The 22,662-nt window shown below is 34.3% G+C and overlaps 1 protein-coding gene across 1 annotated transcript in view; it reads right to left on the bottom strand.

The window, feature by feature from the left end:
• MGAT4C (MGAT4 family member C) overlaps positions 1–22,662 on the bottom strand; it is a 730,245-nt gene that overhangs the window by 322,282 nt on the left and 385,301 nt on the right. Inside the window, 1 exon segment of the mRNA NM_001001859.1 lies at positions 16,712–16,772. The gene's annotated coding sequence lies outside the window, so the exon portion shown is untranslated.

The following is a 22,662-nucleotide window of genomic DNA, read 5'->3' as shown; positions in this document are numbered from 1 at the left end:
GATGGAAACTCTGAAATGAAAGCTATTTTTGTTCTTGGTTATCTGTTAATTAGGGCGCAGTGCTATGGCACAGAGAGATGGGAAGGACTAAGAAGCAGAATATCCCCGAGATGCTAAGGTCTTTGGGGAAGCCCTGCAGGTGGGAGCTGTGAACAATGTTTGTAAGTATTTTTTTGTTTATTTGTATTATTTCCTACATCACCATTCATTTAATGAGAGCTACCTGTAAAAAGAAGATCTTTCTTAAAACCTGGTTATATTTGTCCTGAGGCTGTTCTAGTAGGTGCCTCAGCTTCTTTTAAATTCTTGATCTCCGTCTCAGCAACTCACGCAGCTCCTTTGAAACCTAAAGATAATCTACTAAAATCCCATAAGACAGTCATGTTCACCGCTTCAAAGAATGCATTTGTAATGAGCTGTAAATGCCAGGATTCAGAAAAAAGAGATTGAATTTGGAGCCTCATCAACAGAGAAGTTCTAAAACATCTTGGCTTTATCTGGAGGTATTTCTGGAGATTTTTTTTACTGAGAAAATTCCAGGTGCAATCTTATGTCACAACAGTGTTCCTGACATGTCTCTGGAACTCAGGAGAAAAGTGTGTCTATGTAACCTGTGTGTGAACATCTATATTTATTTTAAATGAGCAGTAATACCTGCATATTCTAATACTCTAAAAAATGCACTTTCAAAGATATTCTCAGGTATAAAGGTCATGACGCTATAAGAGGACTTCGAAAGACAGTCTACATTGTAACATACAATATATTGCATATGTATGACTGGGTCCCTTTGCTATACAGCAGAAATGGGCATCACATTGTAAATCAACTACATCTTAACAACAAAAGGGAAAAAATAACATATTGCATACAGTGAATTATACATTTGAAAATATCTATTTATTTGAAAGCCTTTTTCATGGCAGTTTCTATTTAACCACCCTGAAATATTGCCATGCGGGCCACTTGCACAGCTATTGTATTTTTCCTGAGATAGATTCCACATTGTTCATACGGTCCTTAGAGACTGTGTAAGATGAGATATGGACTAAGCAGATGATTATCAAAAACGCTTACATCAGTGCAGACAGATTACCAAGGATGAAAGTACTTATGTTGAATTATCCTCAATATAAGGAAGAAAAAAAGGTGATGACTCAAAAATTACTCTGAGGATTAAATCAGATAATCTACATAAAAGACCTGGAAGAGTGACGGACATATAGAAAAGCTCAGTGAAAACTAGCTTTACTATTCCTTTATTATATTATTGTTATTATAATCTAATAATGCTTAAACATATTGATGCTTGATAAAATATTTTAGTGTTGCCTTTAATACTAGTGTATCCCTCTACTTCTCTGTATGTCATTCGCTATGTTTATCACTAACTCTCTCTATTTATCTACCTATCTAGCTACACAAGTATATCAAAATCAGATAAAGAATGAATATTATTGGTTAAAGAAGAATATTTAGAAAAAACATTTTTTTCTTTTGTTCTTTTTTTAGGGCCGCACCCATGGCATACAGAAGTTTAGGGGTCATATTGAAGCTACAGCTGCCAGTCTACGCCATAGCCACAGCAATGCCAGATCCTCAACGCACTGAGCGAGGTCAGGGATCGAACCTGCAACCTCACAGCTTCCAGCTGGACTCGTTTCTGCTGCACCATAATAGGAATGCCAGAAAACATTTTAATTAGGCTCAATTGTATGTCTAAGTGTTTATGCATTTAGGTATGTACTTGTGTTTTTTACATGAATTTCTAAGGCATACTTAAATAATGTATTAATAATTAGTCCAACAAGTGGATGTTTTCATCCACTGAATTGAGTACTTAGTGGAAACTTGCAGTGTGGGGAATTATGTTTTTCAGTTTTTAAAAACTACTGAATTGTTTTGATTCTTTTCCTGATCCATTTTTTATATTACTCAATGAATTTATTACATTTATAGTTGTACAATGATCATCACAACCAAATTTTATAACATTTCCATCCCAAACCCCCAGGATATCCCCCTCCCCCAACCTCTCTCCTTTGGAAACCATTAGTTTTTCAGTCTGCGAGTCAGTGTCTGTTCTGCAAAGAAGTTCATCGTGTCCTTTTTTCAGATTCCACATGTCAGTGAGAGCATCTGATGTTGGTGTCTCATTGTCTGACTTACTTCACATAGCATGATAATTTCTAGGTCCATCCGTGTTGCTAAAAATGCCATTATTTCATTCCTTTTAATGGTTAAGTAATATTTCATCATGTATATGTAACACCTCTTCTTTATCCACTCTTCTGTCAATGGACATTTACATTGTTTCTATATCTTAGCTGTTGCAAATAGTGCTGCAGTGAACACTGGCGTACATGTGTCTTATTGAGTCATGGTTTTCTCTGGATAGATGCCAAGGAGTGGGATTTTTGGATCAAATGGTAGTTCTATTTTTAGTTTTAGTTCCTCAGGGACTCTCCATACTGTTTTCCACAGTGGTTGCACCAATTTACATTCCCACCAACAGAGTAATAGGGTTCAATTTTCTCCACAACCTCTCTAGCACTTATTGTTTGTAGACTTTTTGATGATGGACATTCTGACTAGTGTAAGGTGGTATGCATAAAAAGACTTTAATAAAAATCCAACACCCATTTATGATAAAAACCCTTCAGAAAGTGGGCATAGAGGGAACTTACCTCAACATAATAAAGGCCATATATGACGAACCCACAGCTAACATCATTCTCAATGGTGGAAAGCTGAAAGAATTTCCGCTGAGATCAGGAACAAGACAAGGATGTCCACTCTCACCATACTAGTCAACATGGTTTTGGAAGTTCTAGCCACAGCAATCAGAGAAGTAAAAGAAATAAAAGGAATCCATATTGGAAAGGAAGAAGTAAAACTATCATGATTTGCAGATGACATGATACTATACCTAGAGAATCCTAAAGACTCTACCAGAAAACTGTTAGAGCTCATCCATGAATTTGGCAAAGTCGCAGGATACAAAATTAATACACAGAAATCGATGGCATTTCTATACACTAACAATGAAAGATCAGAAAGAGAAATTAGGGAAGGAATCCCATTTACCATCACATCCAAGAGAATAAAATACCTAGGAGTAAACCTACCTAAAGAGACAAGAGACCTGACTCTGAAAACTATAAGACACTGATGAAAGAAATCCAAGATGACACAAATAGATGGAAAGACATTCCATGCTCTTGGAATGGAAGAGTTAATATTATCAAAGTCAACATACTACCCAAGGCAATCTACAGATTCAATGCAATCCCTATCAAATTACCAAGGACATTTTTCACAGAACCTGAACAAAATATTTTGAAGTTTGTTTGGAAGCACAAAAGACCCAGATTAGCCAAAGATATCCTGAAAAGAAAAATGGAGCTGGAGGAATCAGGCTCCCAGACTTCAGACTATACTACAAAGTAACAATCATCAAAACCATGTGGTACTGGCACAAAGACAGAAATAGAGATCAGTTGATCAGGATAGAAAGCCCAGAATTAAACCCACACACCTACAGCCAACTAATCTATGACAAAGGAGGCAAGAATATACAATGGAGAAAAGACAGCCTGTTCAATAAGTGGTGTTGGGAAAACTGGACAGCCACATGGAAAAGAATGAAATTAGAACACTCCCTAACACCATACACAAAAATAAACTCAAAATAGATTAAAAACCTAGAAATAAGACCAGATACTATAAACATCTTAGAGGAAAACAGAGGCCAAACACTCTCTGACATAAACGACAGCAACATCTTTTCTGACATCCACCTCTTAGAGTAATGGCAGTAAAAACAAAAATAAACAAATGGAACCTAATCAAAATTAAAAGTTTATTCACAGCAAAAGAAACCCTAAACAAAATGAAAAGACAACTCACATAATGGGAGAAAATATTTCCAAATGAATTGACTGATAAGGGATTAATCTCCAAAATTTATAAACACCTCCTACTGCTCAGTACCATGAAAATAAACAACCCTATCAAAAAATGGGCAGAAGATCCAAATAGACAATTCTCAAAAGAAGACATATGGATGGCCAAAAAACACATGAAAAGATGTTCAACATCACTCATTATTAGAGAAAAGCAAATCAAAATCACTATGAGGTACCACATACACCAATCCATTTTTTCTGAAAGTCTATAATTCAGATATTGGGACACCTAGATGTATACACTAAGCTGCTAATTTCTCTCGCTCTCCTTTCTTTGGTCTCTCTGCTTTGCTTCCTAGGAATTGTTTTCATTTACCTTCCAATAGTATCTTGCAATCTTATGCTGTGACACACCAGAGCTGATGCAAAAGGAAAAATCAGCAATACTGATACTGCCTTCATTTAAAAATTATTTTGTTCATTTTAAATTTATGCATTAATTTAAAAAATATTTTATTAAAATATTACTTATTTAGATTGCTGAGATGATTGTTGCTCCCTTACATTTTATACTGAAAGTGAGTGCCCCATTTAACTCATCCTTGTCTCAGTCCTGCTGAATGTTAACGGATGTGCATTCTTTATTACAGCTAAGGAAGCCTGGTGCTGGTTGAAACCTTTTATGCTTCATGAGTTTAGGCGTTAATCAAAACTAAGAATACTATGGCTAATGTAGTAGAATTGGAATTTAAAAAATCAAGCTTTAAAAATATGAAAACAAATTGGAGGAAGTTAAGATAATTAAGAGTATAGGATTTCAAAATAAAACTCTTGATTTAATTAGAAAAATATGAAAATATTGCCACCAAGAACTGGGTACTACTCTCAATATACAAAATATCCACAGAACTAATGGTTTTTCATTTTTAATCATTTTCTATTTTTTGTTTCTACCCTACCCTATCATTTATACCTAGAACCAGAGGTAGCTTGTGCTGCAAATTACTAAGACTTTAGGAAATTCTGCAGTGTGAAGTCAATTGTATTATTTCTTGTCTTTCCCCACTGATAGCTTAGAGTTTATTTTTCTCGTGTTGTTATTTACCTCTAACCCAGAGACTTCCCAGCTTGCAAAATATTGCTGCATTGTTCTCAACTCCCAATCTCCCCAACTTGAGAGTTTATATCTTGAAATGAAAATAAAACACCCTTTAGAGTCATTTCATTGGAGTTTGAGGATGGAGAGGAAGCAGAGATAAGTGTGGTCTTTGATCTTTATCTGAAATTTGGCTTTTAAAGCATATATTCAATTTATAACATTACTATAATCATTATCAGCACAGAAACAGAATGAAATGAGCCAAAACGTCTACAATGAGACTTAGGATGTACAAAACATATTCATTGTTTTAGCAGAGGTTGTCAGCATCTTCTTTGTACCAGGAGCTATCACTTTTATTAAGTATAGTCTTTTAGGGACTATAGACATATCAACATTGTTTATAGTCTAAAATATTGTATATTGGAGAAAATCTCAAGGTACTGTGGATGCAACCATAGGAAGTTTGACCATTGCTTCGTAGTTCAGGGGAAGTCCAGAGAAGACAGCTTCTAAGCTGAGTCATTAAAAAAATAAGAACTAAGTAATGAAAGATGATAAGAAATGGAGAGGGATAGCTTCAGCTAAATATAATAGTAATGCATGTGGCCCTGTAGAAAGATAATGTGGTGATGGGAGAAGCCTCAAATAGTTCATTTAGCATATTTAGAACATGATATGAAAGGCAAGAAGGTCTGAGAATCGTCAGGATAACTGCCACCAAATGATGTCACTTATTCTTAACCTTACTAACATCGTCTTTATTGAATTAGAATTCTATATTGACAACAGCAATGTAAATAAGATTTTTTTTTTTGTCTTTTTTGCCATTTCTTTGGGCCGCTCCCGAGGCATATGGAGGTTCCCAGGCTAGGGGTCTAATTGGAGCTGTAGCCACCAGCCTACGTCAGAGCCACAGCAACGCGGGATCCAAGCCGTGTCTGCAACCTACACCACAGCTCACGGCAACGCCAGATCCTTAACCCACTGAGCAAGGGCAGGGACCGAACCCGCAACCTCATGGTTCCTAGTCGGATTCGTTAACCACTGCGCCACGATGGGAACTCCGTAAATAAGATTTAAGTGGATAAGTTCACTACTTGACCTGCCAAGCTGTATGTTTGGTTTTTAGGTTTATTTAGGAAGAGAATATTTATAACATATGCATTCTAGGTGCAAGAAACTTACAATTATGTAACTCAGAAAGGAAACATGACAAACAAACAAATGGCAAAGGAAACTCTGTTTTACCTTTTTGTGGAACTGATCATAACATCATAATTGTACTAGAAAAAAATACTGGGAGCATGAGTTGATTATGGACATTCCATTAAGATGCTAAGGATAGAATCTTGACAAGCTTTTTGACAAACAAATGTTACCAGTGAGCACCTCTTACTTAGCACTTTAAATGTATCATCATGGGAAATACAGTCAACAAAAGGAATTAGTAACCAATTTTTTTAGAAGTCACGGTTTTTAGAAAGTTTTTCTTTTTAAAAGGATATTTGTACTCAGGTACTAATGCCTTGTCTCTGATACTTATTGCTAGAAAACCAAATGACTAAAAGCACACGTTTCTAAAGAGCTTAAACTGGACCCTGATTGCCACAAACCTAATGCACTGGTAAAAACGGCAGTTCAACCTAATTGTCTTCTGCCAAGAAACTGTCCCTGGCATTTCTTTATGTACTCACGATTAGGTACCCCTTACCTGTTCAATTAAAACAACTAAGATAATGAAGATTTGTCATGTGCTTTCTAATTAAAGGGCATAGGAGTTAGGACTTAGGTACTCGAGATAAGTATAATCATACTGGGGGGTACTCATGCAAGAACAAGGATGTGTTATTCTTCCTTTTTATCTGACCATAGAAGTTAAGTCTCTTTTCCCAAAAGAATATCTTGGTGTTTATTTTAACACGAATGGTATTTATTCAGACTATTCACTTCTCACTTTTCCATTATATAAGTAAACACTCACTCATTTACCCTTGAAAATATTTTATTCATGGGGCAGTGACACCTAAATTGCAACCAGTCTTTTCCTTCCTTCCTTCCTTCCTTCCTTCCTTCCTTCTTTCCTTCCTTCCTTCCTTTCTTTTTCTTTCTTTCTTTCTTTCTTTCTTTCTTTCTTTCTTTCTTTCTTTCTTTCTTTCTTTCCTTCCTTCCTTCCTTCCTTCCTTCCTTCCTTCCTTTCTTTCTTTTTTGCAAGCTAGAGGGAAACAAAAAGGACACGTATTTTCCATTGTGAATTGTAATCATTTTTGTAGCTGAAAAGATGGTGGATTTGAAGGTGGAGGACCTTGGTTAAGGATGCTACGACATGGATATTTTCCACTTCCCTATTATCAGGAAATGTTTGAAACCTTTTGTCTTTTTCTTTCAGTTTTGGATATCTTCACAAAGGCCCTATTCAGTGAGTATCAGTAGTTTGTAGAACAAAACAACATTGATACCCTAGACCTTAACAATATTTGTGTTTGGGGACTAGTTTTTAGCTTCTCACAGGATTAATTTTTCAATGTATAAAATGGAACATCTACCATTAATGTCCCTATTAGCTGCAAATGTCTACATATGGGTTTGAATTATTTACTTAGGTCTTTATGTCCATCATTTAAATATTATATGCATACCATGATTTTTGTCTTTTAAGCTTTCAAATGACTCTCTACATAAATACACGTATGAGCAGTATTTTGTATTCAGATATGGTGGATGACTATTAAAAATTACTGAATGACAAACTGGGAAACATTTTAATAAACATATTAATTAATTAATTTTGGGGGGGTCTTTTTTTTCCTTTTTCTAGGGCCGCACCCACGGCACATGGAGGTTCTCAGGCCGGGGGTCCAGTTGGAGCTGTAGCTGCCAAGCCTATGCCAGAGCCACAGCAAAGTAGGATCCAAGCCACGTCTACGACCTACACTACAGCTCACGGCAATACCACATCCTCAACCCACTGAGGGATTGAACACGCAACCTCGTGGTTCTTAGTCGGATTCGTTAACCACTGAGCCACAACGGGAACTCCTAAACATATTAATTTATATTTAATATTTATTGTAATACTAATTCAGTTTCAGTTAATTCCATGATTATTTAGTATTCACTTAATAAGATAAAAAATTATAGACAAAGTAGTTATCAAGGCAGAATATTACCAGACATCAAGAGCAATATACTCCAGTGATAAAGAGGGTCAATTCATTGAGGACATAATAACCTAATTATATATAGATTTTTGAACTACATGAGATGAAAATTGACAGAATTGAAGAAAGAATCTACACTTTTGCATGGTGATTTTAATACTGCTTTGGTAATTGAAAACAAAAATACAAAAAAAAAATGAACACAATTATCAACTTATTTAACTAATTGACATTTATAGAACACTATTTTCCAAACTGTGGGATGCATATTCTTTTCAGTACATAGTGCATTCAACATATAGTAGGCTTTAAAATAACTCTTTAAAATTTTCCAATAATTAAATGCACAGTTTACTATTTTACCACAAAGCTATCAATTATGAATAAGTGAAAAAGGTAGAAAATCTCCAATAATTAGAAATTAAACATTAAACTTGTAAATAATCCATAGGCTAAAGAGGAAATCACCAAGTAATTTGGATGTCATTTCAAACTATACAGTAATTAAAGTAGACCATGGCAAAAATTGTGTAAAATTTTAAGCACTGCCTGGGAAAAATTTCATAATTACAAATTGTTTCATTGGTGAAGAAGTGAAGTACAAAATTAATAATCTAATCTTCTAACTTTAGAAGGTAGAAAGCAAAAAATCATTTTAAAATCCAAAAGGATTAGAAGAACAGAAAATTAATGAATTTGATACAATGAATTTGTAGTGAAAAATATTTAAAAATCAACAAATTAAAGGAATTTTGAAATATTTAAAAATCAAAAAATCAAAGAATTTGAAAACGAAAAAATATTTAAAAATCAACAAAATTAAAGAATTTTGAAAAGATTAATAAAATTGTTATACTCTTATCCCTATTTAGGGAAAACAAAGAGGATGAATTTAAAATGCCAATATCAAGAATGAAGTGAACAGTACTACCGGTCTAGTCAGCAATACAATTTCATAATATTTCATAATACTATTTTATCAATAGTTTCATCTAAGTAGATGCAATAGACACATTTTCTGAAAGACATAAACTGCTGTAAACTGACATAGGGTAATAAAGAAAAACCTGAATATCCTTTTATCTATTAAACAGGAAATTATACAAATAAAATTCCAGGCTATTTAAAGAACTATTAAAATAGCTTTTTAGGAGTTCTCACTGTGGTGCAGCAGGTTAAGGATCCAGTATTGTCTCTACCATGGTTCAAGCTGCTGCTGAGGCACAGGCTCGATCTTTGGCCCGCCACAGTGGGTTAAGGATTCAGCATTGCCACAGCTGTGGCTTAGGTTGCAGCTGTGGTGTGGATTCGATTCCTAGCCCAGGAAATTCCATATGCCACAGGTGTGGCCTAAAAAAATAGGTAAATAAATAAATATAATAGCTTTTAAAGTAGCTATTCTAGTGAATCTTATCAATTACTTGATCAATAAATCAGACACAAACTTCGAAAATAGAGGGAAGAAAGCTTTTGAAACTTATTTTATGCCTTGACACCAAATGAGATAAAGACCAGAAAGGAAAGAAAATTACAGTCCAATATTTCTCATAAACCTAAACACAAAAATTTCAAGACAGTAATAGCAAACTAAGTCACTCATATATATGAAGGATGCTACATGATCATCAATTGGAATACATTCCAGGAATGCAAGGTTAGTTTAGCATTCAGAAAGTAATCAATGCAATTTGACACACACACATGTGTGTATATATATGTACATATAGTGTAGAGAAGACAAATGATATCATCACAAAAGATGCAGAAAGAATATTTGAAATCCAGCACTCATTTGTGACAAAACTCTAAAAAAAAAAAACAAAAAAAAAAACTTAGGAATAGAGTAGAACTTTTTCAATCCCATTAAGAACATATGTGAAAACTAAAATCATACTTGGGATAAACACTGAATGTTTATTTCCTAACACTGAGACTATGATAAGAGAATAAGTTTTCACTATTTCTCTTCAACATTATAGTGGGAATCCTGACTAGTGAAATAAGATCAAGAGCAATGAAAATATAAATGTTGGCATGAAGACCTTAATGTTATATAATAGGCCTGTGCATATACAAAAGCCTGTGAAAACTATAAAAAAATACATAGAGTAATAAATAAATTTATCAATCTCAGAGGCTAAAAAGTCAGTATAAAATTGATTGTATTTCCATACACTAAAAACAAAAAATAAATATTTTAAATATTACCATCAATGAAAGCATCAATAAACATTAAATGGGAATAAATCTAACAATACATGTATGGGAACTCTATTATGGAAACACAAATTGCTTAAGAGAGGAATAACACCTAAATGAAAGGAGAGCTACGTCATCATTATAAATGAGAAGGCAATATTTTAACTAATTAATTTATTTTTGTCTTTTTTAGGGCCACACCCACAGCATCTGGAGTTTCCCAGGCTAGGGGTCAATTCCGGGCTGTAGCTGCTGGCCTACACCACAGCCACAGGCATGCGGGATCTGAGCTATGTCTGCAACCTACACCATAGCTCATGGCAATGCCAGATCCTTAACTCACTGAGCAAGGCCAGGGATGGAACCTGCGTCCTCATGGATACTAGTCAGATTCGTTTCCATTGAGCCATGATGGGAACTATGAGAAGACAATATTTTTAAATACTAATTTTCTTATTTATTAGCTTTAATATAATTTCAATCAAAATATCATAAGAATATCAACTAATTCTAAAGAAAAATGGAAAAGGATCTGGAATAGTCAAGATAATCTTGAAAATGAACACATCTCAGAGAGTTACACTATTTTATTTTAAACTTGCTCTTAATCTGCAGTAATAATAGACAAATATCTCAAAAGCACACCTCAAGAATTTAATAATGCACAAAAAGATCAAGAGAATAATAAAAATCTTACACAAATATTTTCAGTTAGTTTTGGAACAAAGCCTGAGTCAGTTCAATGGAGAAGGAAAGTATATATGAAATGATGCCATAACTGACTGGGTATTTGTATTTAAAAGTTCTTGACCCCTACTTTTTCAGTATACAAAAATTACTTTAGCTGGTTCATAGAACTAAATGTAAAGCTAGAGGTGAAACTATTCTAGAAGGAAATACAGAAGAATGACTTTGCAATCTTGAACAATACCAAGATTCTTAAATAGTATATAAAATACCAAACAGTGAAAGTCTGCTTTTATTTTTCCTACTGTAAATGCTTTCAGAAAATGATACTGTAAATCTAAACCTAGGCAACCTAGAATCAGGGAAAGATCACCGCCTTGAAATAAGCATTACCTAGTTAAATGAGCTTGGTAAATAATGGATTAATCACGCACAGTTTTATTAGTGTAAGACTCTTCATAGTTTTAATAGGCTATTGTGTTTTTTCTTTTTCTAAAACAGATATTGCATATTTTTCTCAAATTTCTTTTAAATTATCAATTACAAAAAAAATTATCACAAAATTCCTGTACATAGTGCATTGGGTGTGCTGTAAAGAATATGTTTAGGGAAGTAACAGATTGCATACATCTTGATTTTTTGGTCATCGGGCTCTAATTAAACATTGGATTTCTCCATTTTTCTTATTTTACAAGTCACCATCCTTATGAGTTTTTCCTCAGGTCGGTCTCTGAAAGATACACCCTTCAGTGATGACGTTTTATGTCATGCTTCTTTGCTTTACCAGTTTATTGAATATCTGTCAAAGTCATTAGCAGTTTCTATACATATTGACACCGACTCCTCCTCTAAACTATTTTGTAAAATAAAGCCAGATTAAGTGACACACTTATCTATGCACGCACACAGACGCGCACACATGTATGTGTAGAGGGTCTGTGTGCATGTCTAGGTATTCACGTATTGATGTATATTACACATACAAAAGGGAACTCAAGTATCTAACATCAGATTTTTCTGAGTGAACTACCATTCAAAATAACCACATTCTTATTTTTTATTCTTCTAAAATAAGAGATTGGACATATTCTAGGGATATAGGTACATACCAACAAAATCCTAAAATCTTAAACTAGTGTTAAATTTTATACAATCTTGTCCTAATCTACTTTCCAATATAATGCATAGCAGCTGTCAAGCATAATACAATATCCTTATGCATTTACCTAATATACCTGTTGAATGAAATGAGCAACTAATTATTACTAAATACCTTCTTTATGGCTTTTCTTATGCCATTTCCTGTGCCAAGAATTCCTCCACTTTCTTCAAAGGGAAGTGTCAAATTAACCTCAGCAATATGCTGCTGCTCAGCATATTGAAAATAACCTCAGCTGAAAATGAATTCTAGTTCTGCTAACTGCTATTAATATTTTCAACTTCTGCTCTATAGTTAAAGCTCTACTGAGTATTTGAAAGTATATATTGAATTTTCTTACTGTATACTGATTTCATGAAGTGAGAGTTAACCATTTACAGTAGTAAATCACCTGTAGACTTTTGTACAGTTTTTATTCATAGACAGCACTTAATAAATACTTTTGAAATAAATGTACATTTTTTAATAATTATAGATATTTTTGTTTTTCTTTAAACTATTTCAAAAGATATCCACAGAAAATTTCATACTTACTCTAAGACGATACTAATTCTGGATTCTATGGCACTAAATATTTAGTAAGTTTTGGTAGGCTTCAATCGTGTTGTGGAGAAGCTACTGTGTGGAGTTTGCTGATTTCTCTGTTCATATATGATAGGCATTTATAATTATTTTGTTAAATAAACCAGTAATTATATAATTTTGATACTATATATTTAATATGAACATCACATTTCCTATTTTTTTATTTATGCAATTATTTAGTTTTCATTATCTGTTTTCATGCACTTGACAAATTTTATTGACTATTTATTACATTCTAGGCACTATGCTGGTGAGATTGTGCTTGTTTTATAGAAGAGACAAAAATAAACTGGTAAATAATGTTTTCTCTCTATATATCTGTGCATATATAATTTATATTTATAAAATACAGGTGGAATACTTAAATATTATAGCAAATGCTATAAGGTCAAAGAAGGTCCATAAGCAACCAAAACTAGATTGAATAATGATGAAATACTTTTTTGAAGACGTGATAATAATTTCTTTAAGTAGAGTTTGAAACATGAGGAGTTACTCATGTAGAGAATAGAGGCAAAAATGGCTTTGACTGAAAAGACAAGAAATAGCAAATGTTGGAGAGGATGTAGAGAAAAGGGATCCCTCATACACTGTTGATGTGACTGGAAATTGCTGCAACCACCATGGAAGATAGTTATGGAGAGTCTGCCAAAAATTAAGACTAGAACTACCATGTGATCCAGCTATTCCACTTCTGGGTATTGATCTGAAGAGCATGCAAATACTAATTTAAAAAAAATATATATATACACTACTATTTTCATTGCAGCATCATTTATAATACCGAAAATATTAAAATAATCTAACTATGCATCAGTAAAAGAATGGATAAAGAAGATGTACAATATATATACATATATATGCAATGGAATACTACTCAGACATAAAAAGAATGAAATACTGTCATTTGTGACAACATAAATGGACCCTGAAGGAATAATGCTAAGTGAAATAAGTCAGACAGAAAAATAAAATACCTTAAAATTTTCACTTATATGTGAAATCTAAAAAAAACAACATAAAAACAAAAATAAACTTATAGATACAGAGATAAGATTAATGATTACCAAAGAGGAAGGGGTTTGGGAGTGGGCAAAATAAGTAAAGAGGGTCAATTTTATGGAGATGGATAGTAACTAGTCTGTGGTGATGATCTCTTTGTAGAGTGTATAGCGGTTAAATTATAATGCTGCATACCTGAAATGTATATAATTAAAAAAGATTAACTAGAAAACAAAGAACAGAAGAAAAACTCATGATGGATATAATAAACTATTTAAAAGTACCACTATAATCTCAGCAACAAAGTAGTTGTTAAATCCTTTAAATGCCTCTAACGAAATGGTTCATTTTAATTACTCTGAAAATAATATGGAGTTAGTTTATATTTGTAAAATATTTTTCTAAAAAAATTAAGAAAATATGTAATAGTGTGGTAAATAATAGATTTTAATAAAAATACGGAAAATTCAAATTTTATACATTTTTATTCTCTGTAGAAAAAACTGAAAATGGAGAGAAGAGGATAAAAATATGCCTTGTTTTGGGTACTTTGCATATAGTATAACAATATTTTTCCCCTAGCTTTATGAACTGCCTTTCTTTTTTTTTTTCCCAAAAAAGTGCTTCCTACGATATTTTGAAACCTGAAAATAACATTATTAAATGTATTTATTTCACATTCCTGCTTATTAGGAGGATTTACAAGATCACAGTTTAAGGAGTGTGAAATGTGAAGAATATCTTATTTAAATATTATGAATTGGGCATAAATTATCTAGCAGTTTTTTATAGTATTTCTCTAATTATGCTTTAATTCATTAATAGGAAAATTCCAGTGTATGTTAAATGTTCCACATTTTCATAATTAGGACAAGAATCTAAAGAGACTTACACCATATAAATACAGCATATAGTTACCATCCTCCTCCATTTGGAAGAGTTTTCCTTTTGCTACTTCATGAAATGCAATACAGAATATAAGAAACAATTTTAAGTTTAAAAAAATAGGGAAAATGTATCAGTTTATATTGCTAATTTACCCACACTTAAGACTGCTATCATGCATGCTGAAAACACTTTAGAAAGATTTTACTGATTGCTTTCATTTAACTACCTCTGCCATTTACTGGCTTAATTTTACACAAAATGTAGCAAAGTTAAAACTGAAGGGAAGATATTAGGTTTTAGTTTTATGTATCCCATCACAGAAATAAAATAGAGTCGGTTTGTTTGTTTTGCTTTTTTTTTTTTTTTTTTTTTTGCATTTGCTAAAATATCTCACATCCAAAAAAAAAAGAGGTCAGTGTAAAAACCTCTCAGCACAATGTTAACAATAAATAAGCATCTCTTCCTTTTATATTCCTTTCAAATTTGAACCAGTATCTATTTCATTTTCTAAGGTATGACATTTTTTTCAAAATATATTGAGTAATGAAGCAGAATTGCCACAGTAGAAAACTATAATGTAAATGGGAAAACTCTATGTTTTCTGAAATTTTTCCTTTCGTGAAACCTGTTTCAAATCAGCTCTGCATTTTTTTTTCCAGGATAAAATAATGCACTTAAGTACATATCCCTTTGTTCCAATAAATAAAAGAGCTATGGAAATGCATTCATAAAGAGCTAGGCCATTATTGGGAAACATATGTATAACTACTTAATTATCATAATAAATGTACTAACATCAGAAAGTTTGATTAATTTTTGTTAGAAACATGTGCATATTAATAGATAGTTAAGTTTCTGTCAATCTCCCTTTGCTGTTGAAATGTTCCAAGAGATCATCTAACATATGTTCAACTTACCAGCCCTCTAATAGATAAAAATTGAGTAGCAATAGGCTATATGAATCAGGCATGCACCATACCACAAGCGTAGGTCTGAGGACCCCTGAATGTGACCTGCTCCCAGAGGAAACCAATTTAATGCCTCATCGCACATAGAGCAGTATGTATGAATCACAAAACCTCCAGATAAATTAGTGACAGGTACATCTGAATAGAATTCCTTCTAAGTCCCTTATCTGCAGCTCAGCAAGCTTGTTTTACCCTCACTTTCAAAGATAAAGCCACATGGCATGCTGCCTTGGCAGATTCTCACAAAGCAAACAGCCCCTATCGTCCATTATTCGGGAAAAAAAAAATCCCCTTATTATTTCAGGTACTGTGTACTGTGACAGCAAATGGGATAAAGTGAAAACTACCTGCCAGTGGAAAATTCATCTGTCGATACCAGGCCTTATGTCTTCTCTAACTTTCATAAGCTCCACGATTCTTGCTCTTTTACTTTTATTTTTGACAGTTCTGATACCCCAGAGTTGTAGCCATGGCAAAGCTCAAGAACAAAACAGCAGGTTATCAAAGACAACTTATCAGAGGCCAGAGAGAAGAGATACCAAAAATTATTAAGTACTAAAAGTCAGATCTGTGATAGAACTGAGAAGAAAAGTGCACCAAGCCTTTTGTCTTTGACCCAGCACTTATTCCATTTGTAAAATCTCCGAGAAAAACTGAGATGCTAAATACATGCTCTAAATACTTAGGGATATTGATCATAGAAAAGTAAATCATGTACAAAATAGCATGGAAATGCTTAGTTGTAAGGAATATTATATTTATATATTTTTATCAACCATAAAGAAATTGGAACATCAAAACTCTGTAAAGCTATCTGCTTTAAAACAACTATCAATGAACAGCACAATATCTGCTTCAGAGTTAAGTAGCTACTAACTACTAGAATCTTTTAAACTAAAGAATGCAACAAACATATCAATTCTTCCTTTCTGCACTTCTTATAGTCTACATTTATACTTGGTCAAGATTTTAATTATGAAATAAAAGCCATATCTTATCACAAGATCATTTATATAGCAACGTAGAATTCAATAGCACAAACCAATAGGACTCACGTTTTAGGGTCTGTTGATAGCTGTTCTTATGCAAAATCAGGGTTGTGCTTTCTGGGTGAGTCTGTCAAACCAAAATGACAAAAATCTTAGTTTCCAATGACACTGCCACTTAGAATGCATGCAAATAAACTCCCAGTTAGTCAAAGAGAAAAAATATTGCATTAAAGCATACTGATTTATAAATTGGTCCTTTAAAATGTCGATAACTTCTACACCTCCTCTTCCCCCCAAAATCTTGCAAAATTGCCACCCAATGAACTCATTACTGTAGAAATTCAACTATGGCCATTGTCAGTTAATGAAATGGAGGTCTGAGATTAATCTCCATAAACATGCACAATGGTTAGGCATCTGGAATTGAGAGAGACAAGGATGATGCTGAAAAGGAAAAAATGATAAATCATATAATTTAAGGATGTAGGGGGAAAGGATCAAGACAGCAGAGGAGTAAGATGTTGTGCTCACTTTCTCCTACAAACACATCAAAAAAACACATCTACACGTAAAACAATTCACACAGAACATCTACTGAATGCTGGCAGAAAGGTCAAGTGTTTCTTGACCTTCCAAAAAGGTCAAGAAACACTTGACATAACTGGGTAGAACAAAAGACAAAAAGAGAGAAAGAGGAAAAAAGAATCAGGATGGGACTAGCATTCCTGAGAAGGAGCTGTGAAAGAGAAAAGGAACCCACATCCTGGGAAGCCACCTAACCAATGGGGAGATCAGCTGAGATGGAGGGACCTCAAAGCCACTGAAAAAAGTGCAGCAGCTGGACTGAGGAGGGCAAAATAGTGAGAGCCACACAGACCATCTGCACCACCTCCCTGACACCACCACCTGAGACACTTGGGTGGGGGCTGGGCAATGAGATTCAGGCTCCAGAGGTCAGTTTCAGGGAGAGGACTAGAGTTGCCTGTGTGTAGACAGACTGAGGGGCTAAGGAGTGGTGTGCCACAGGCAGGGTAGTGGTGTGCTACAGGCTGGGGAGTGGAACACCACAGCAGAGGGAACCCAGGAGGAGGTCTGGGCACACAGAAAAAGCAAGGCACCATTGATGGGGAGGATGAAAAGAGGAGGGGTGGACCTCCATAAGAGGGCCCTGAATATTTGTGAGCTCTCAGAGACTCAGGTGCAGGCAACAGGTGGAGAAAAGCCACTAGCTTGGATTACGGGAGACTGGGAGCTTCTTGTGCTGGCTACAGTGGCCAGGCACAACTTGTGTGGGCTAAGGGCAGTGGGGGGGCTAAGTGTGATGAGGTGCCTTTTGCATGATCTACAGGCAGCAGGGACTGATCACAGCAGTTGTCTTGGAGGCCACGAGGAGGCAATGCCTGCCACCACTGGGGCCCTGTGAGTGGGTTCCACCTGTGAGCCCAGTCACTTCAGGGGTAGGCAAATAAAAGAGGGCACTGCAACTGAGTGCCATCCATTGTCACTCTCACTACCCTGGGAACACACCCGCCCTGCTGCTGCCACTGTCAAATGCAGATGCTTGATCACTGTCCCTTCCCAAGGCCCTACAACTAGGAGCACTGGGTGCACCACCGCTTATGTGGGCTAAGCAGGACAGGAGACTAAACAACATGCTACTAAAAAGCCAATGGGTCGGTGAGGAAATCAAGAAGTAAATTAAAAAATACCTTGAGACAAATGATAATGAAGACACAACCACTCAAAATCTATAAGATGCTACAAAAGCAGTGCTCAGAGGGAAATTCATAGCAATACAGGCCTTCCTCAAAAAAAGAAGAAAAATCTCAAATTGACAACTTAACTCACCACCTAAATGAATTAGGAAAGGAAGAACAAACAAAACCTAAAGTCAGCATAAGGAAGGAGATCATAGAGATCAGAGAGGATATCAAAAAATAGAGATTTGAAAAACAATAAAAACATCAATGAAACCAAGAGCTGGTTCTTTGAAAAGGTAAAAAAAAAAAAAAAAAAAAATTGACAAACCTCTGGACAGACTCACCATGAAGAGGAGAGAAAAAACCCAAATAAACAAAAAAAGAAATGAAAAAGGAGCAGTCACAATGGATACTACAGAAAAAAAAAATGAGAAAGTACTATGAACAATTTTATGCCAACAAATTTGACAACCCAGAAGAAAGGAACAACTTTCTAGAGACTTACAGCCTGCTGAAACTCAATCAAGAAGAAATAGATCAATTGAACAGACCAATCATTAGAAATGAAATTGAACATACAATAAAAACACCCCCTACAAATAAAACTCCAGGGCCAGATGGCTTCACAGGTGAATTTCACCACATATACAAAGAGGAAATTATATCCATCCTCCTTAAACTTTCACAAAAGTTTGAAGAAGAAGGAACACTCCCAAAGACAATCTATGATGCCAACATCACCCTAATTCCAAAACCAAACAAAAACACCACCAAAAAAGAAAACTATAGGCTGATATCGTTGATGAATATAGATGCAACCAAATCCAACAACATATAAAAAAGATCATACACCACGGCCAAGTGGAATTCATCCCAGTTTCACAATGATGGTTCAACATATGCAAATCAATCAATGTCATACACCACATTAACAAAAGAAAAGTCAAAAACCACATGATCATCTCAATTAATGCAAAAAAAGCATTTGACAAAGTCCAACATCCATTCATGACCAAAACTCACCAAAGTGGGTATAGAGCAAGAATACCTTAACATAATAAAAGCCATTTATGACAAACCCACAGCAAATGCAATACTCAATGGAGAAAAGCTGAAAGCCTTCCCACTAAATTTGGAATGAGACAAGGATGCCCACTCTCATCACTTTTATTCAACATAGTATTGCAAGTCCTAGCCACAGCAATCAGACAAACAAAAGAAATAAAAGATATCCAAAAAGGAAGAGAAGAGGTAAAGTTGTCACTATATGCAGATGGCATGATACTATATATTGAAAACCCTAAGAACTCAACCCAAAACTACTCAAACTGATCAACAAACTCAGCAAAGTAGCAGGATATAAGATTAATATTCAGAAATCAGTCACATTTCTGTATACTAACAATGAAATATTAGAAAACAAATACAAAAATTCAATACCTTTCAAAATTGCTCTCCCAAAAATCAAATACCTGAGAATAAACCTGACCAAGGAGGTGAAAGATTTATACACTGAGAGCTCTAAAACTTTAATCAAGGAAATTAAAAAGGGTTCAAATAGAAACATATTCCATGCTCCTGGGTTGGAGAAATTAATATTGTAAAAATGGCCATACTACCCAAAGGAATCTACAGATTCAATACAGTCCCTTTTAAATTATGCATGACATTTTTCACAGAACTAGAGTAAACAATCCAAAAATTTATATGGTACTACAAAAGACCCAGAATATCCGAAGCAATTATGAGGAACAAAAACCAAGCAGGAGGCATAACTCTCAGGCAACATTATAAAGCCACAGTAATCAAGACTGTGTTGTACTGGTACCAAAACAGACATACAGACCAAAGGAACAGAATAGAGAAACAGAAATAAACCCAGACACCTATGGTCAATTAATCTTTGACCAAGGAGGCAGGAATATAAAATGAGAAAAAGACAGTCTTTTCAGCAAATGGTACTGGGAATATTAGACAGTCGCATGTAAATCAATGAAACTGGAACACACCCTCACACCATGCACAAAAATAAACTCAAAATGGTTTAAGGACTTAAATATAAGACAAGACACCATCAAACTCCTGGAAGGGAACATAGGCAAAATATTCTCTGAAATCAACCTTACAAATGTTTTCTTAGGTCAGTCTCCCAAGGCACAGAAATAAAAGCAAAAATATACCAATGGGACCTAATCAAACTGACAAGCTTTTGAACAGCAAACTATTAAAAAAAAAAAAAAAAAGACAACCTATAGAATGGGAGAAATAGTTTCAAATGATGCAACTGACAGGGGCTTAATCTCTAAAATATACATACAACTTATACAATTTCACAGCAAAAAAGCCAACAACCCGATGGAAAAATGGGCAAAAGACCTGACTAGATATTTTTCCAAAGAAAATATATAGATGGCCAAGCACATGAAAAAATGCTCAACATCACTGATCATTAGAGAAGTGCAAATCAAAACTACTATGACCTTACACCCGTCAGAATGGCCATCATTAATAAGTCCACAAATAAATGCTGGAGAGGGTGTGGAGAAAAGGGAACCCTCCTGCACTGTCGGTGGGAATGTAAATTGGTGCAACCATTACGGAAAAGAATGTGGAGGGACCTCAGAAAATTATACATAGAACCAGCAATTCCACTCTTGGGTATTTATCCAGACAAAACTTTCCTTGAAAAAGACACACGCACCCACATGTTCATCGCAGCACTATTCACAATGGGCAAGACATGGAAACAACCCAAATGTCTATGGACACATGATTGGATTAGGAAGATGTGGTATATATACACAATGGAATACTACTCAGCCATAACAAAGAACAAAATAGTACTATTTGCAGCAACATGGATGGAACTAGAGACTCTCATACTGAGTGAAGTAAGTCAGAAAGAGAAAGACAAATACCATATGATATTATTTATAACTGGAATCTAATATATGGCACAAATAAACCCTTCAGCAGAAAAGAAACTCATGCACTCAGAGAACAGAGCTGTGGTTGCCGAGGGGGAGGGAGTGTGATGACTGAGAATCTGGGACTGAGAATAGATGCAAACTATTGCCTTTGGAATGGATAAGCAATGAGATCCTGCTGTATAGCACTGGGAACTATGTCTAGTCACTTATGATGGAGGCTGATAATGTGAGAAAAAGGTATGTATACATGTATGTGTGACTAGGTCACCTTGCTGTATAGTAGAAAATTGACAGAACACTGCAAACCAGCTATAATGGAAAAAAATAAAAATCATTAAATAAAAAAAGAATGTAAAATACGATAGATTTAGCTAAAGTAATTGCTGTCCTATATATGAGGTATTCATACGACTCTAAATGTATTAAAATTGGAAGCAAATAATACTTTAAAAACATCAATACCATATTCAATGACAAGCAAAAGTACTTTGAAAACATTATCAATACTCTATTTAATGTAGCCACTAAATTTACCTTTTTTGACATTATAAGTTTAATTATTGAGATTGGATATGTGTCCTTTACAGCCACAATAATTTAAGCAACATTAAATGCCATTTAAAACATGCAAGAACTTCAGTTAGCAGGCAATAAAATTATGTTCACACTATCCAGTGACAACGTCTATATTGAGTTATTTATTTGCAATATACTTTAATGTCATCAGTAGTTTCCTAGAAGCTTCAGTACTGGAGAACTAAAATGTTCAACTAAAACATGAATCTACACATGAAGCACCATATTATAATAATGTTATTTTATTTTTATAAACTAGAAAATTATGAAAACATAATCAGAACAATTACTTTAAATATTTAAAAAGCCAAATCCCATGTGTTTTTTGTTCAACACTTTTATTTAAATTATACAAATACAAACTGACATAATAATCCTTAATCACTACATGTAAATTTTTTTTTTTTTTTTTTTTTTTTACTGTTTAATGGAGAGCCCCAATTTTCTGGTTAATTTTCCATTTATTTACGAAATAGAGCTTGCCTAAGATGACCTTACAATTCCCCTAGGCTTGACTAAACCTTACATAGGTTTCTTCTAATTTTATTTCCCAAACCTCCCTTTTCTCAGGGCATTTAATTTAAACTAGCAATTGTGAATGTATTTTATGGCCCTTACATTTGAGTTGAATTTTTGCTGTTTTGGCTCTTCTCTTTTTCACACATAATGAATACATACAGTGGTGACCTAAACTGGGAGAAGTTTGGCAGCTCTACCATTTCTTTATTCTGCTTCTTTGCTAAATTTTCCTGTTACTTGCTCTGAGTTGAAAACAGATTTATCTGCCAGAATAAAATGAGGATTTTAGATT

Source organism: Sus scrofa, chromosome 5, assembly GCF_000003025.6.
Source record: "Sus scrofa isolate TJ Tabasco breed Duroc chromosome 5, Sscrofa11.1, whole genome shotgun sequence".
Lineage (NCBI taxonomy): Eukaryota > Metazoa > Chordata > Mammalia > Artiodactyla > Suidae > Sus > Sus scrofa.
The sequence above is the reverse complement of the archived record's forward strand: the minus strand, read 5'-3'. Positions and strand labels throughout refer to the sequence as shown.